The sequence below is a fragment of the Stegostoma tigrinum genome, chromosome 44 (genome assembly GCF_030684315.1).
Source record: "Stegostoma tigrinum isolate sSteTig4 chromosome 44, sSteTig4.hap1, whole genome shotgun sequence".
Lineage (NCBI taxonomy): Eukaryota > Metazoa > Chordata > Chondrichthyes > Orectolobiformes > Stegostomatidae > Stegostoma > Stegostoma tigrinum.
The window spans coordinates 4,499,742-4,513,111 of NC_081397.1; the positions used below are offsets into that span (position 1 = coordinate 4,499,742).

At 43.2% G+C, this 13,370-nt stretch overlaps 1 long non-coding RNA gene across 1 annotated transcript; it reads left to right on the top strand.

Moving 5' to 3' along the window:
* Window positions 1-3,417: 3,417 nt before the first annotated feature.
* Window positions 3,418-11,260, top strand: LOC132207294 (uncharacterized). The gene is made up of 3 exons (XR_009443423.1): window positions 3,418-3,525; window positions 4,309-4,390; window positions 10,794-11,260. It is a non-coding gene; the product is annotated as an uncharacterized LOC132207294 (long non-coding RNA).
* The last annotated feature ends 2,110 nt before the right edge of the window (window positions 11,261-13,370 follow it).

Sequence of the window (13,370 nt, forward strand, 5' to 3'; positions counted from 1 at the left end):
TGGAGAGTAAAGAAGATAGGTGGAGAGAGTATAGGTGGGGAGGTAGGGAGGGGATAGGTAAGTCCAGGGAAGACGGACAGGTCAAGGAGATGGGATGAGGTTAGTAGGTAGATGGGGGTGCGGCTTGGGGTGGGAGGAAGGGATGGGTGAGAGGAAGAACCGGTTAGGGAGGCAGAGACAGGTTGGACTGGTTTTGGGATGCAGTGGGTCGGGGGGGGAAGAGCTGGGCTGGCTGTGTGGTGCAGTGGGGGGAGGGGACGAACTGGGCTGGTTTAGGGATGCAGTAGGGGAAGGGGAGATTTTGAAACTGGTGAAGTCCACATTGATACCATATGGCTACAGGGTTCCCAGGCAGAATATGAGTTGTTGTTCCTGCAACCTTCGGGTGGCATCACTGTGGCACTGCAGGAGGCCCATGATGGACATGTCATCTAGAGAATGGGAGGGGGAGTGGAAATGGTTTGCGACTGGGAGGTGCAGTTGTTTGTTGCGAACTGAGCGGAGGTGTTCTGCAAAGTGATCCCCAAGCCTCCGCTTGGTTTGCCCAATGTAGAGGAAGCCGCACCGGGTACCGGTGGATGCAGTATACCGCATTGGCAGATGTGCAGGTGAACCTCTGCTTAATGTGGAAAGTCATCTTGGGGCCTGGGATAGGGGTGAGGGAGGAGGTGTGGGGACAAGTGTAGCATTTCCTGCGGTGCAGGGCAAAGTGCCGGGTGTGGTGGGATTGGACAAGCGAGTCACGGAGAGAGTGGTCTCTCCAGAAGGCATGCAAGGGTGGGGTGGGAAAAATGTCTTTGGTGGTGGAGTCATATTGTCAATGGCAGAAGTGTCGGAGGATGACGCGTTGTACTGGAGGTTGGTGAGGTGGGAATGAACATAGAACAATACAGTGCAGAACAGGCCCTTCGGTCCTCAATATTGGCCCGACCTGCGAACTAATCTAAACCCCTCCCCCTACACTATCCCATCATTATTCATATGCTTATCCAAGGACTGTTTAAATGCCCCGAATGTGACTGAGTTAACTACATTGGCAGGCAGGGTGTTCCATGCCCTTACCACTCTCTGAGTAAAGACCCTGCCTCTGACATCTGTCTTAAATCTATCACTCTTCAATTTGTAGCTATGCCCCCTTGTACAAACTGAAGTCATCATCCTCGGAAAAAGGCTTTCACTATCTAATCCACTGATCATCTTGTACGTCTGTATTAAATCACCTCTTAGCCTTCTTCTCTCCAATGAGAACAGACCCTAGTCCCTCAGCCTTTCTTCATAGGGCCTGCGCTCCAGACCAGACATCTTCCTGGTCAATCTCCTTTGTACCTTTTCCAATGCTTCCACAACCTTCCTCTAATGGGGGGACCAGAACTGCACACAATATTCCAAATGAGGCCGCACGAGCATTTTGTACAATTGCATCATGACATCATGGCTCCAGAACTCAATCCCTCTCCCAATAAAACCTATCACACCGTAAGCTTTCTTAACCGCACTATCAACCTGGGTGGCAACTTTCAGGGATCTATATACATGGACAACAAGATCCCTCTGCACATCCACAATACCAAGAATCTTTCCATTGATCCAGTATTCTACCTTGCTATTATTCCTCCCAAAGTCAATCACCTCACATTTAGCCATATTAAACTCCATTTGCCAACTTTCGGCCCAATTCTGCAGTTTATCCAAGTCTCCCTGCAACCTGCAACATCCTTCCACACTCTCCACCACTCCACCGACTTCAGAGTCATCTGCAAACTTACTAACCCATCCATCAATGACTGCATCCAAGTCATTAACAAAAATGACAAACGGCAGTGGTCCCAACACAGATCTTTGAGGCACACCACCAATGACATGGCTCCAGGCTGAATATTTTCCATCAACCACAACTCGTTGCCTTCTTACAGAAAGCCAGAGGACTTTGGGATTCGCTGGGGGCAATTATTGTGAAGGCGTGGTGTGAGGGATGAGGTACGGAAAATGCGGGAGACACGGTCAACAGTGTTCTCGATCGCTGCGGGGGTGATGTTGCGGCCCTTGAAGAACGAGGACATCTGGGATGTGCAGGAGTGGATTGCTTCATCCTGGGAGCAGATGCGCTAGAGGCAAAGGAATTGGGAATAGGGGATGGAATTTTTGCAGGAAGGTTGGTGGTAGGAGGAGTATACCTGTTAGCTGTGGGGGTCGGTGGGCTTGAAATGGACATCGGTTTATAGGTGGTCGCCTGAGATGGAGACAGAAAGGTCCAGGAAGGTAAGGGATGTGTTTTGGAGATGGTCCAGGTGAACTTGAGGTTGGGGTGGAAGGTGTTGGTGAAATGGATGAACTGTTTGAGCTCCTCTTGTGAGCATGAGGCAGCGCCGATACATTCATCAATGTGACGAAAGAAGAGGTGGGGTTTGGGGCCAGTGGAGCTGCGGAAGAGGGACTGTTCTACATAAGCCACAAAGAGGCAGGCATAGCTTGGGCCCATTCCTCAGACGACATGTCCATCCTGGGCATCTTGCAGTGCCATAATGATGCCACCCATGGGTTGCATGAACATCAATTAATATTCCGCTTGGGAACCCTGCAGCCCAATGGCATCAATGTGGATTTTACCAGCTTCAAAATCTCCGCTCCCCCCACTGCATCAAAAAACCAGCCCAGCTCGTACCACCCTCCCTAACCTGTTCTTCCTCTCACCTATCCCCTCCTCCCACCTCAAGCTGCACCTCCGTTTCCGACCTACGAACCTCGTTCCGCCCCCTTGACCTGTCCGTCCTCCCCGGACTGACCGATCTCTTTCCTACCTCCCAACCCATACTCTCCTCTGCACCTCTCTTCTCTGTCCACCTTCGGTCCACCTCCCCCTCTCTCCGTATTTATTTCAGAATCCTCTCCCCCGCCCCATTTTCGACTGAAGCGCCTCGGCCCGAAACATCAGCTTTTTGTGTTCCTAAAATGCTGCTTGGCCTGCTGTGTTCATCCAGCCCCACACTTTGTTATCATAAGATTAGGCGTGATGTTTTGAATTAGGGAGCACATCTAACGGGCCGAATGGCCGTTAGCTACTCCACTTGCCACCAGAATGTGAGAGCCGGAGGGAGAGAGTTATTAACATGGTCCGGGAAACGATCGAAACTCATCGTTCAGCTTCTGTTTCACGCTCTTTTTTTGCGAATTGGTATTGAATCGTGGGAAAGAAAAGTCATTATATACAAACGGTCTCTGCTCTTTCCCCCACAGCCCCCAGGTGCTTTGCTGAAACTGGGTGTAAAGTGAATTGGGGAAATGATCAATTGATTTCTGTCTCTGGGAATTATTTGGAAAAGTAGCGCATGCGCGATGTCACCCCCCCCGAAAGAAGTGCATTTGGCTGTTTAGAGGAGCGCATGCGTGAGGCCCTCCCCCTGCGCTGCCATTGAGGGGCATTCACTCAGTGAGTGGAAGAGGTTTGTTTGAAACAGACCGCAATGGAGAGACCAGCGCCCAGGGAAGCGAGGGAGCAGCAGACTCCTTGCGGCAGCGCATCGAGATGTGAGTCTGGGACACAGAGGGAGGCTCCGAGACCGGCATTGATTCGGGCTCAGTTCAGGGAGAACCGGGGGCTGTTGGTAAGAGGCCGAGCTGGGCAGGAGCTGGTCCCGGAACTTGGAGAGAGAGCGGCCTGGGGGCGGGGAGAGAGAGGCCTTTCTCGGGCTGTGTGTGGGCCTGCTGAGGGAGACACAGCGGCGAGAAGCTGCTGGGGGTCAGTCTTGTGGTTTTCACATCCCCAACCACTGATGGAAATTCATTGTTTGGCTTCTGTTTCATGCTGTTTGTTGACATTGTGCAGTCAAAGTCGAAACACGGACAAGACTAGAAATAATAAGAACCCTGTAAAGGACATGGATTAGAGTCACTATATTCTACAGTTAGTGCATTGGGATTTGGTAACATGAACTGCGCAGACATTGCAGTGGCTGTGGGTAGCACCTCACGTGGAGCTGTACAATTATCGTTCCATTTCCAGATTTTACTCAATTGCTATCGAAGGAGATAGGTTTTTCTTAAAAGTCCTGAGACAAGGCGCAGCTGCAAGTTAAAATGGAATCAGACCTGCATTTGAATTCATGACTTTAAAGAAAAGGCAGATGTCTCATGACACTGTCATCATCTCTCAGGTTCTTTTGAAATGACAGACTTTTGGAGCACTGTTCTTCAGAAGAAGTAAAAGAAACATCCTAATAACTATTAACTGAGTATTACAGTAATCTTTTTGATATTGTAAAACTTAATTGATGTTGATTTACAGGAGTAAACACTTCTGTCTTCCCCCAGGAAAACACTTGCAGGAACAAGACAATGTTATGTGTGCTTGGTACGAAGCCAAGGATGACCAGCTCCTTCGAACAACCAACAGGTATGTTACCATGTCCAAGCAGAGGACACCCTTTCCACAGGCACAGAGCAAATTGAGTCAGAAATACAATCAACTCAATTTCTGGTGACATGCATGCAAGCCAACAGTCAAACACAACCAACAAAATAAAAATAGTTTTCCCCCCCCCCACCTCTGTTTTCTCAACACACCACCCTGTTTCAAAAGAAGATCATTTGTAGCCTATTGGCATTTACGGCATTTTTGAAAGTGAATAGACTGAATTTTCATCTGAAATAGACACAAAAGAACGGCAGTAAATCTACATTTAGGGTAAGCATGTTTTCAAATTTACTGTCAAGGTGAAGAAATAGTTCATGCTGTTACATAGTTACACCAACCAAACACATAGCAGATAATGAGAACAGATATGGAAGAAAACATTGACGTTATCATCAGTAACTGAGCAGGACAGCATTCATCTTTTGTCAAATGGATGTCCCAGGCACAGCCAGAACAGTTAATTAATGTGCCTTCCAAATGCACATCCTGTCCCAAAGCCTGACGTAGAATGCCAGCAGAGTGTATGCACACTTTTTGGCACACGCACTCCACTGAGTTGTAAATATATACACTATCTCCATCACACGTGTCACACCATCTAACAGCCATGAAGATCATGTATATTGCAAACTTCACAGTGTAACATTGAAGATGATTTCCACTCACGGATTTCAGGTCAGAGAGCTAGCCTTTCAAGATAAGAGACAAATAGAAAAGAATGTGAGCTAAATACTTCAATCCTCGTGTGGACATGCACTCCCGTGTTCATAATGTGAATATCACTCATTCACTGTATTTGGGGAAAAAACGACAAATTTTGTGGAGTTCAGTTCCGGCAAATGTGAGGTGATGCATTTTGAAAGATCCACTTCAAGTGCGAACTATGTGGTAAATGGAAAAGCCCTGGCAAAAATTGATGCTCAGAGAGATCTGGGTGTTCAGGTGCATTGCACCCTGAAGGTGCAACGCGGGTCGATAGAGTGGTCAAGAAGACATACTGCATTCTTTCCTTCATCAGATGGGTCATTTAGTGCAAGAGTTGGCAGGTCCTGTTACAGTTTTATAGGGCTTTGGTTTGAACACATTTGGAATATTGTTTTCAGTTCAGGTCACCACATTACCAAAAGGATGTTGATGCTTTGGAAAAGGCGCAGAGGAGGTTCACCAGGATGTTGCCTGGTACGGAGGGTGCTCGCGATGAAGAGAGTTTGAGTAGATTACGATTATTTACATTAGAAAGATGGAGGTTGAGGGGAGACTTGATTGAGGCCGACACAGTCATGAGATGAATTGACGGGTTGGATAGCAAGAAGCTTTTTCCAAGAGTGTGGAACTCTATGACGACGCGTCATGATTTCAAGGTGAGGGGGCAAAAGTTTAAGGATGATATGCATGGAAAATTCTTTACACAGAAGGCTTTGGGTGCCTGGAATGTGTTGCCAGCGGAGGTTGTAGAGGAGTGCATTATAGTGTCCCTTAATATCTATGTAGACAGATAGGTGACTGGACAGGGAGCAGAGGGATACACATCCTTGGAAAATAGGTGACAGGTTTAGATAGAGGATATGGATCAGCACAGGCTTGGAGGGCCAAAGAGCCTGTTCCTCTCAGCCGAATTTTTTTTTTTGTTCTTTGACACTGAATTCCCAAGAAGTAGTCCAGGAAATATATCGAACAAGAGATTAATTTCACCTCTCTGTGTGTCACCATCTCATCGTAGAGAGATAATTAAAGTATCATTTCCTTTTGTACAAACTGGAGAAATTGCATGTCAGGATAAGTTTCGAATTGAAATTGACATTGACATTGCATTTCTTTGCATAAAACTACAAACTGAATAGTGAAAACCATCTGATACACTTCTACTGAATATAAACTTTGCTATTAAACAGACCAGTAGGAAATCAAGTAGTGACCTGAAATGATACAGAGAATAAACCTACATTCAAATAGATAACCTAGATTGTTGACTGTACAATTAAGAATGTCTCATACAGTGAGCTTGCAACAACAAATGAACATTAAACTCTATATGTGTCCAGACCAGAGACAGAGCAAGCCGATATAAGACAGAAAACCTACCCTAGAAATTATACAGGGAGACAATGATAAATGCATTCACAAACCAGATAGCGTCAGGCATAGCCTAATAACTCATCTCTCAGATTTACACGTCAGGATCTGACGGGGCCAAATGGGTAAAAACACTTGCACAGCCAGAGAGAAGAAACTGACAGGCACGTATTGATAACGGCGCACTCATATTCACAGATCAGAAAATGACAGGGACAGAAAGATAATTACACACACATTCAGACTACAAAAACTGGCAGGTACAGGCTGATAAATACATGCACACATGACAGGAAAGCAAAAGCATAAGCATATGTAGATTGATAACTACATTTGCATATTCACAGACAAATTTGACAGGGACATATTTGTAACACTTTCACATTCACGAAAGAGCAATTGATGGATATAGGTTGATATCTAAACTCACATATTTCGCAGCAGAAACTGAGAGGGACAGTTTGATGATTACGCTCATATCTTCACATGACAGCAATCAACAAGTACGAATCGATGATTACCACTCACACACAAATATTCATAGACGTCTGCAGCACAGGAAACAGTCCTTTCTCTCACTGAATCTGCACTGTTTAGAAACAACCAGCCGACAATTCTACATCAATTCAGCCAGTATTCAAATTCCATGAATGTGCCATGTTGGCAGAGGAAGTATCATCCTCACTTTTATCAGTTGTCAATTTCTTCAAGCGTGATCAGATTTTTTTTATTCTATATTAAGCAAGAGGACTTTATAATCAGAGACCTTTTGTTTTCAAAATAGCTTAAATTTTGTTCAAATAGCTCTGTGTTCCTCTTGACAATCCACCTGAATTTCTACTTAAAACACAAGAAAGCTTCATGCCGTTTTTTTCAAACAAGCAATATCACAATATAACTGTCCTCACTTATATTTTGCAAAGATTGGTCAACAGTGTTTATTCTTCAGTAAATTCAGTTTGACGGTTCCAGTTGTGCCCACTGAATGACAGAAAACAAAAGTTCAACACCGAGCATGTTAATGTCCGTGCCATAAAACAAATTCGAAGTAAGAAAACTAATTTTCTTTCCTGCACAAGCAACATTGTGGTCAGTCAGCCGCAATGCAGTTGATTTGTTCATTGCACTTCCTCTTTGGCAATAACATACTAAATTAACATCTTTACTTTAGCAGCATTCCAAGACTTGTGTCACTATGTAATGTTGAATAATATTAATCTCATCCTGAAAATATCCTTTGATATCACCACAGCGGTTAGACTCTGCAGTGTATCCTTGGCAAAGGTCCATTGCTTCTCTGTCCTCAACTCTGAAGAAAAGCACACACTCATTTCAGTTGCAATGCCTTGCATTTTCACTTGCTTATAAATGCTGGAGGCACAAACAACTGAAGAACACAGGCTGTTTCACATTTGCGAAAAAAGAGATGAACCAAAAACTCTGTCCTCTGCCATGGTGGTAATTGGCTCTCCAGTTTACAAGAAATACTTAATCTGCTCAGTAACGCAATACAGGAAGATAGAAATAGGATCAATTGAGTGTATCTGTCAGTCTTGTTTCATAACAGCAGCTCTTGTGCCAATGCACAGTAGGTACAGAATAACTTAGAAAGCGTGGAGATGCTGCCAGGTTAGTAGATACCCAGGCAAAAACAAAAGAAAATGCCATTTCTCTTAAATATCACATGGGTGGGAGAGCTCCCCTTTCATTACGCATTAATAGGACAGGGTAAGAGCCAAGTACTTCAATGCCAGTATGTGAATACTTTCCTTGAGGATTAAGTATGAGGTATCAGCTTGGCATAAAGTAAATTCGTAATGTTCACGACATCAGAAAATACTGAATCGATTGCATGATCAATGATGAATTATAATGAAATAGCTGAAGAAGTAAATTGAAATCCAGATTAAATATGCCTCCAAATATCACACCATGTCTTAGATTTGGACATGTAACTAGTGCATCAATTTCCTTTGTTGAAACTGAAGGAAATATATAGTAGGCCAAGTTTAAAATGAAATAAACATTACAATTACCAAAGGTCTGTTTCCCAGATGTACTTTGACAATATTGCTGCACTCTCATATTCACAAAGCAGAAACCGATCAGAAGAAACTCTCAGTAACACTCCCAAGCCGCATGAGGCATAAAATGGCATAACAAGGCACTTATATTCACAGAGTAGAATCTGATAGGGGGAAATAACAATTATATTTCCATATTTAAATCACAGAAACTGATTGGAAAAGTTTTACAACTGCACTTCAACATTCACACTGCAGGTAATGACAGGGACAGATTGATAACAATGTCCGTATATGCACATAGCCAGGAATGATAGGTCGAAATAGATAACTGTGTTCTCATATTCTCGGAGAGGAAAGCATTACAAATTCATAACTACATTTATATATTCACATCACAAAAACTGATAGTTGCAGATGAATAACTACATTCTCAGGTTCCCAGCGCAGACGTGGACAGATACAGATTGAAATTTGCACTCAAATATTCACGTTGCATGTTCACACATCATTATCAACAGATTAATTACAAAACTCACATCTGTATAACACAAATAGACACTGATTGCTGTGTGAAGGTGCAATTGTATTTTTCAATCAGTCCCTGTCAGTTTTCACAATGTGGATGTGTGATTTTAGTTATCAATCAATACCTGTCAGTGAATGCCACGTGAATGTGTGAGGATAGTGTAATGCACGTTAACGACATGGATTTTAGTAAGACATTTGATAAAGTACCATGCAGCAGATGAATCAGAAATGGAAAGGCTTTTGGGATACGGAGCAATTTGCTAAATTGGAAGCAAAGTTTGCTTAGCAACAGGAATCAAATGGTCAATGGCTGCCCTTGTAAACCGAAAGCTGTTTCAAGTGGTGTTTCTCACAGCTCAGTGTTGGGACTTATGCTGTTTGTTTTATATGATAACAACTTGGACTTGAACACGGGGATACAATTGGGAAATTTTCAGCCAGCACAAAAATTTAACAGTGTACTGGTAGTGCAGAGGATAGCTGTCAGCTCCAAAATGATATAGAAGTTTTGGTGGAAGGGGCAGATGAGTGGCATATGGAGTTCAACTCTGATAAATGTGAGGTAATGCATTTCAGGAGGTGCAAGGACACAAAATAGGAATACATGAGGTGGTGTGGAAATTGTACGTAAAGTGAGTGGTTTGGTGTGCAAGTGAAATGGAGTATGAAAATAGCAGTACAGGTGGATAAGATTGTGAAACTTGGTATGTAGAATGCTGTCGTTTATTGGCAGAGGTATACTACACAAAAGTAGGGCTGTAACGATGAAATTATGTAAGACACTGGTGAGGCTGGAACTGATGTATTGTGCGCCACGATGGTCACCACATTACAGGACAACGTTATTGCTCTGGATATATTGCAGAGAACATTTACTGGAATGTTGCTAGGGCTGGAGAGTTATAGCTATGAGGATTGATTGTAGAGGTTGGAGCTATATTATTTTGAACAGTGAAAGCTGGGAGTGCCATTATTGAGGCAAATGGGATGGGCAGTGATAGAGTCGACAGGGGGAATCTGTTTCCCTTGGCATTGGGTTTAAAAACCATTGGGTGTAGATGAAGTGAAGTGGCAGGACGATGAGAGATGATGGGAGGAAAACCATTTTTATGAGAGGGTGCTTATCTCAAATACGTTTCGTGAGTTGCTGATAGCAGAGATTGTCAACTCTTGTAAGAACATATCTGGACCTCCACATTAAGTCTGCAAGCTGCAGGGCTATGGGATGTATGCAAGAAGATCGGATTTTATGATGGCCATTTTGGGGTGTTTGGGTCAGCATGGATATAATGAGCCAAATGGCCACCTTCTGTGCTGTATAATTTTAATTGATCAATAGTTCCTGATCATTCTGTCCCTGTCAGCCTCTGCTGTGCAATACATGAATAATTACCAAAGACCTAGAGGGACACATTGATAACTACACTCACACATTCACCAAGTAGCAACTGACATGAATAGATCAATAACTAAACTCGCATCCACTGACAAGCTTCCATTGGGTGGTTCCAGTCATGGAGCTGTACAGGTATCATTTACTTTCAGGAGCTCATTCAAATGGTGTTGAAGTTTTTAGAAATGATCAGACAAGGAGCAGCTCAGGGCAAGATTGGATCAAGACCCATAGTTATGTTAGAATTCCTAGTAATAATATATCCAAATGATTAATAACTAAATGTTGTGTTGATCAGTTAAACATTGTCAAACCCAATTGATGTTGCTTTACACGAACTATCTCTTCTGTCATCCCACAGAAAAAAACACTTGAAGGACCAAGACAAAGTAAGATTTCTTCAGTGCAGAGGCAAGTGTGAGCAGATCCTTCTGATAAACAGCAGGGATGTTCCCACTGTCAGAGCAGAGAACATCCTTTCCGCAGTCACAGAGCAGATTGAGTCAGACACACAGTGAGCTTAATTTCCAACAGATATGTTCAAATTTTACCAACAGGAGAACAAGGTTGGAGAAATTAAACTTTATTTTTCTTATCTCTCCATTCCACATACACAGTTCCAACAAATTTCAGCATTCATCACCCATTGACTTTTACACTATTTTTGAAGAGGGATGAACTGAAATTATACACTCAGTATCTGAATGAAATCTATGTAAAATTACTCTACTAGCAATTATCACATAATGAATCACACCTCCACTAAGAATATTACTGGCTGCTGACAATTAAGCCACTTTTACAAGTAGAAAATGACCAGTATGGATTGATGCCTAACCTCACTCATTTGTATTGCAAATGCATACAAAAGAGAAAGGATGACGAGACTCACATATTGACATTGCAGAAACTGACAGCTAAAGATTAATAAAGATATTCACACATTCACATCATGGAAACTGGTATACACAGGTTAGTAAACAACACTCACATTCACATAGCAAACTGACAGCAACTGAACGATAACTACTTTCACATATCCACACAGCAGAAACTGGCAGCTACATATTGATGACAACTCCCAATTTCACAGACCATAAAGTGACAGGTACAGTTTTATAACTGCATACCCACAGATTTAAAAAATACCGACGGGTACAGTTTGATAACTATACTCAAATATTCACAAAGTAGATTCCCACAGGTACATATTGATAACTTTACTTGCAAATTATGAGGTACTGATAGGTACAGGTTGCTCTACATGCACATATCCATACAGAAGAAATTGATAGGAACTGATTGACGATCACTTTAGAGATAGCAAGAGCTGCAGATTCTGGAGTCAGCCTTCCCAGTTTCACAAAGCATTAGCTGACAGATACAGTTTGGTAACTACTCTCATATTCACAGAGTGGAAGCTGACAGGCCGTTATTGATAACTGCACTCACATGGTCACCAAGCAGAAACTCAGAGATTGATAACAGTGACATTCAAATTACAGAAACTGGCGGCTACACAATGATAACTGCTGTCACACTTGCATTGCATGAACCGTTGGGGTCAGATTAATAACTATGCTGTTGTTGAATTGCTCGACAAGCTTGTTGCTTGTTTAGAGACATTTTGTCACCAGCTACATAATACGTTCAGTGCACCTCTGGTGATGTGTTGCTGTTGTGTCCTGCTGGCTGTTCATGTGCTGCAGTTTGCTGGGGTGGCTGACATCACTTCTGGATTTGTTTCTCAGTGGTTGGTGTATGGGATCCTGCTCTACGCATTTGTTAATGGCATTCCAGTTTGAATGTCAGGCCTCCAGGAATTCTCGTGCATGTCTTTGGTTGGCTTTTCCTCAGATGACTAAGTTGTCCCTGTCAAATTGGTGTCCCTCTTTGTCCATGCGTATTGAGATGAGTGATAGTTGGCCATGTCTCTTGGTAGCTAGTTTGTGTTTACGAATCATGATGGCTAGTTTCCTACCAGTTTGGCCTTTGTACTGCTCTTGGCATCTGTGCACGATATCGTGCAAATAACGTTGGTTCTGTCAGTTCTGGTTGTTGGCTCGGGGCAATATGGTGCTCATTTCTGATATGTTTTTCATGTTTGGTCAGGTGACTAGTGTCTCTGGACGTGCTGTGTAATCCATTTGTCGTCTGTTGTGCAGGTGTTGAAGGACAATGCTTTTCAGGTAACCTTCATTTCTATAGTCACTGTATCGTGTTCTTCCTCAGCTTTACGCAGCTCTGGATGCTGCAGTGTGTTGTGGCTCACTTGAACAGTGTTTTGGTGCAGCTCCATTAAGTAGATATTGGGATGATTGCTATTGTAGTTGAGTATCTGATCAGAATGTATTAAAACATGTAATAACTACACTCTCAGGCTCTCCTAATTGACATTGATGGAGAGCGATTGATAACTAAACATTCACATAGCAAAACAGTGTCATGGACAGACTGATAATTTCAGACACATATTCACTGAGTAGAAACTGACTGACAGAGAATGACATCTATACTCAGGTACCCGGATAGCAGAAACTGACAGGAACAGGTTGATGATAACACGGACATGTACATGATACCTACATCCCTCATTCCACTTGCATTAACTGAGTGGTACAGATTGATTCCTGCACTCTCACATTCACACAACAGAAAGTGGCAGAGACAGATATATAACTGCATTCATTCACACGGCACAAACTGTGAGGACGAGGTTGTCAACTACGCTGTCACATTTACAGAGCAGAAACTGACAGGTACAAAGTAAATCTGCACTCATACATCCACAAATCAGAAACTGAAAGGCCCACATAGATACCCACACTCAGTGTTTCACACAGCATAAACGGACAATATAAAAACCGAAAGAACTGCGGATGTTCCCCCCGCAGCGGTCGGCAATGCCCTCAACCGTGTCTTCCACATTTCCCGTGCC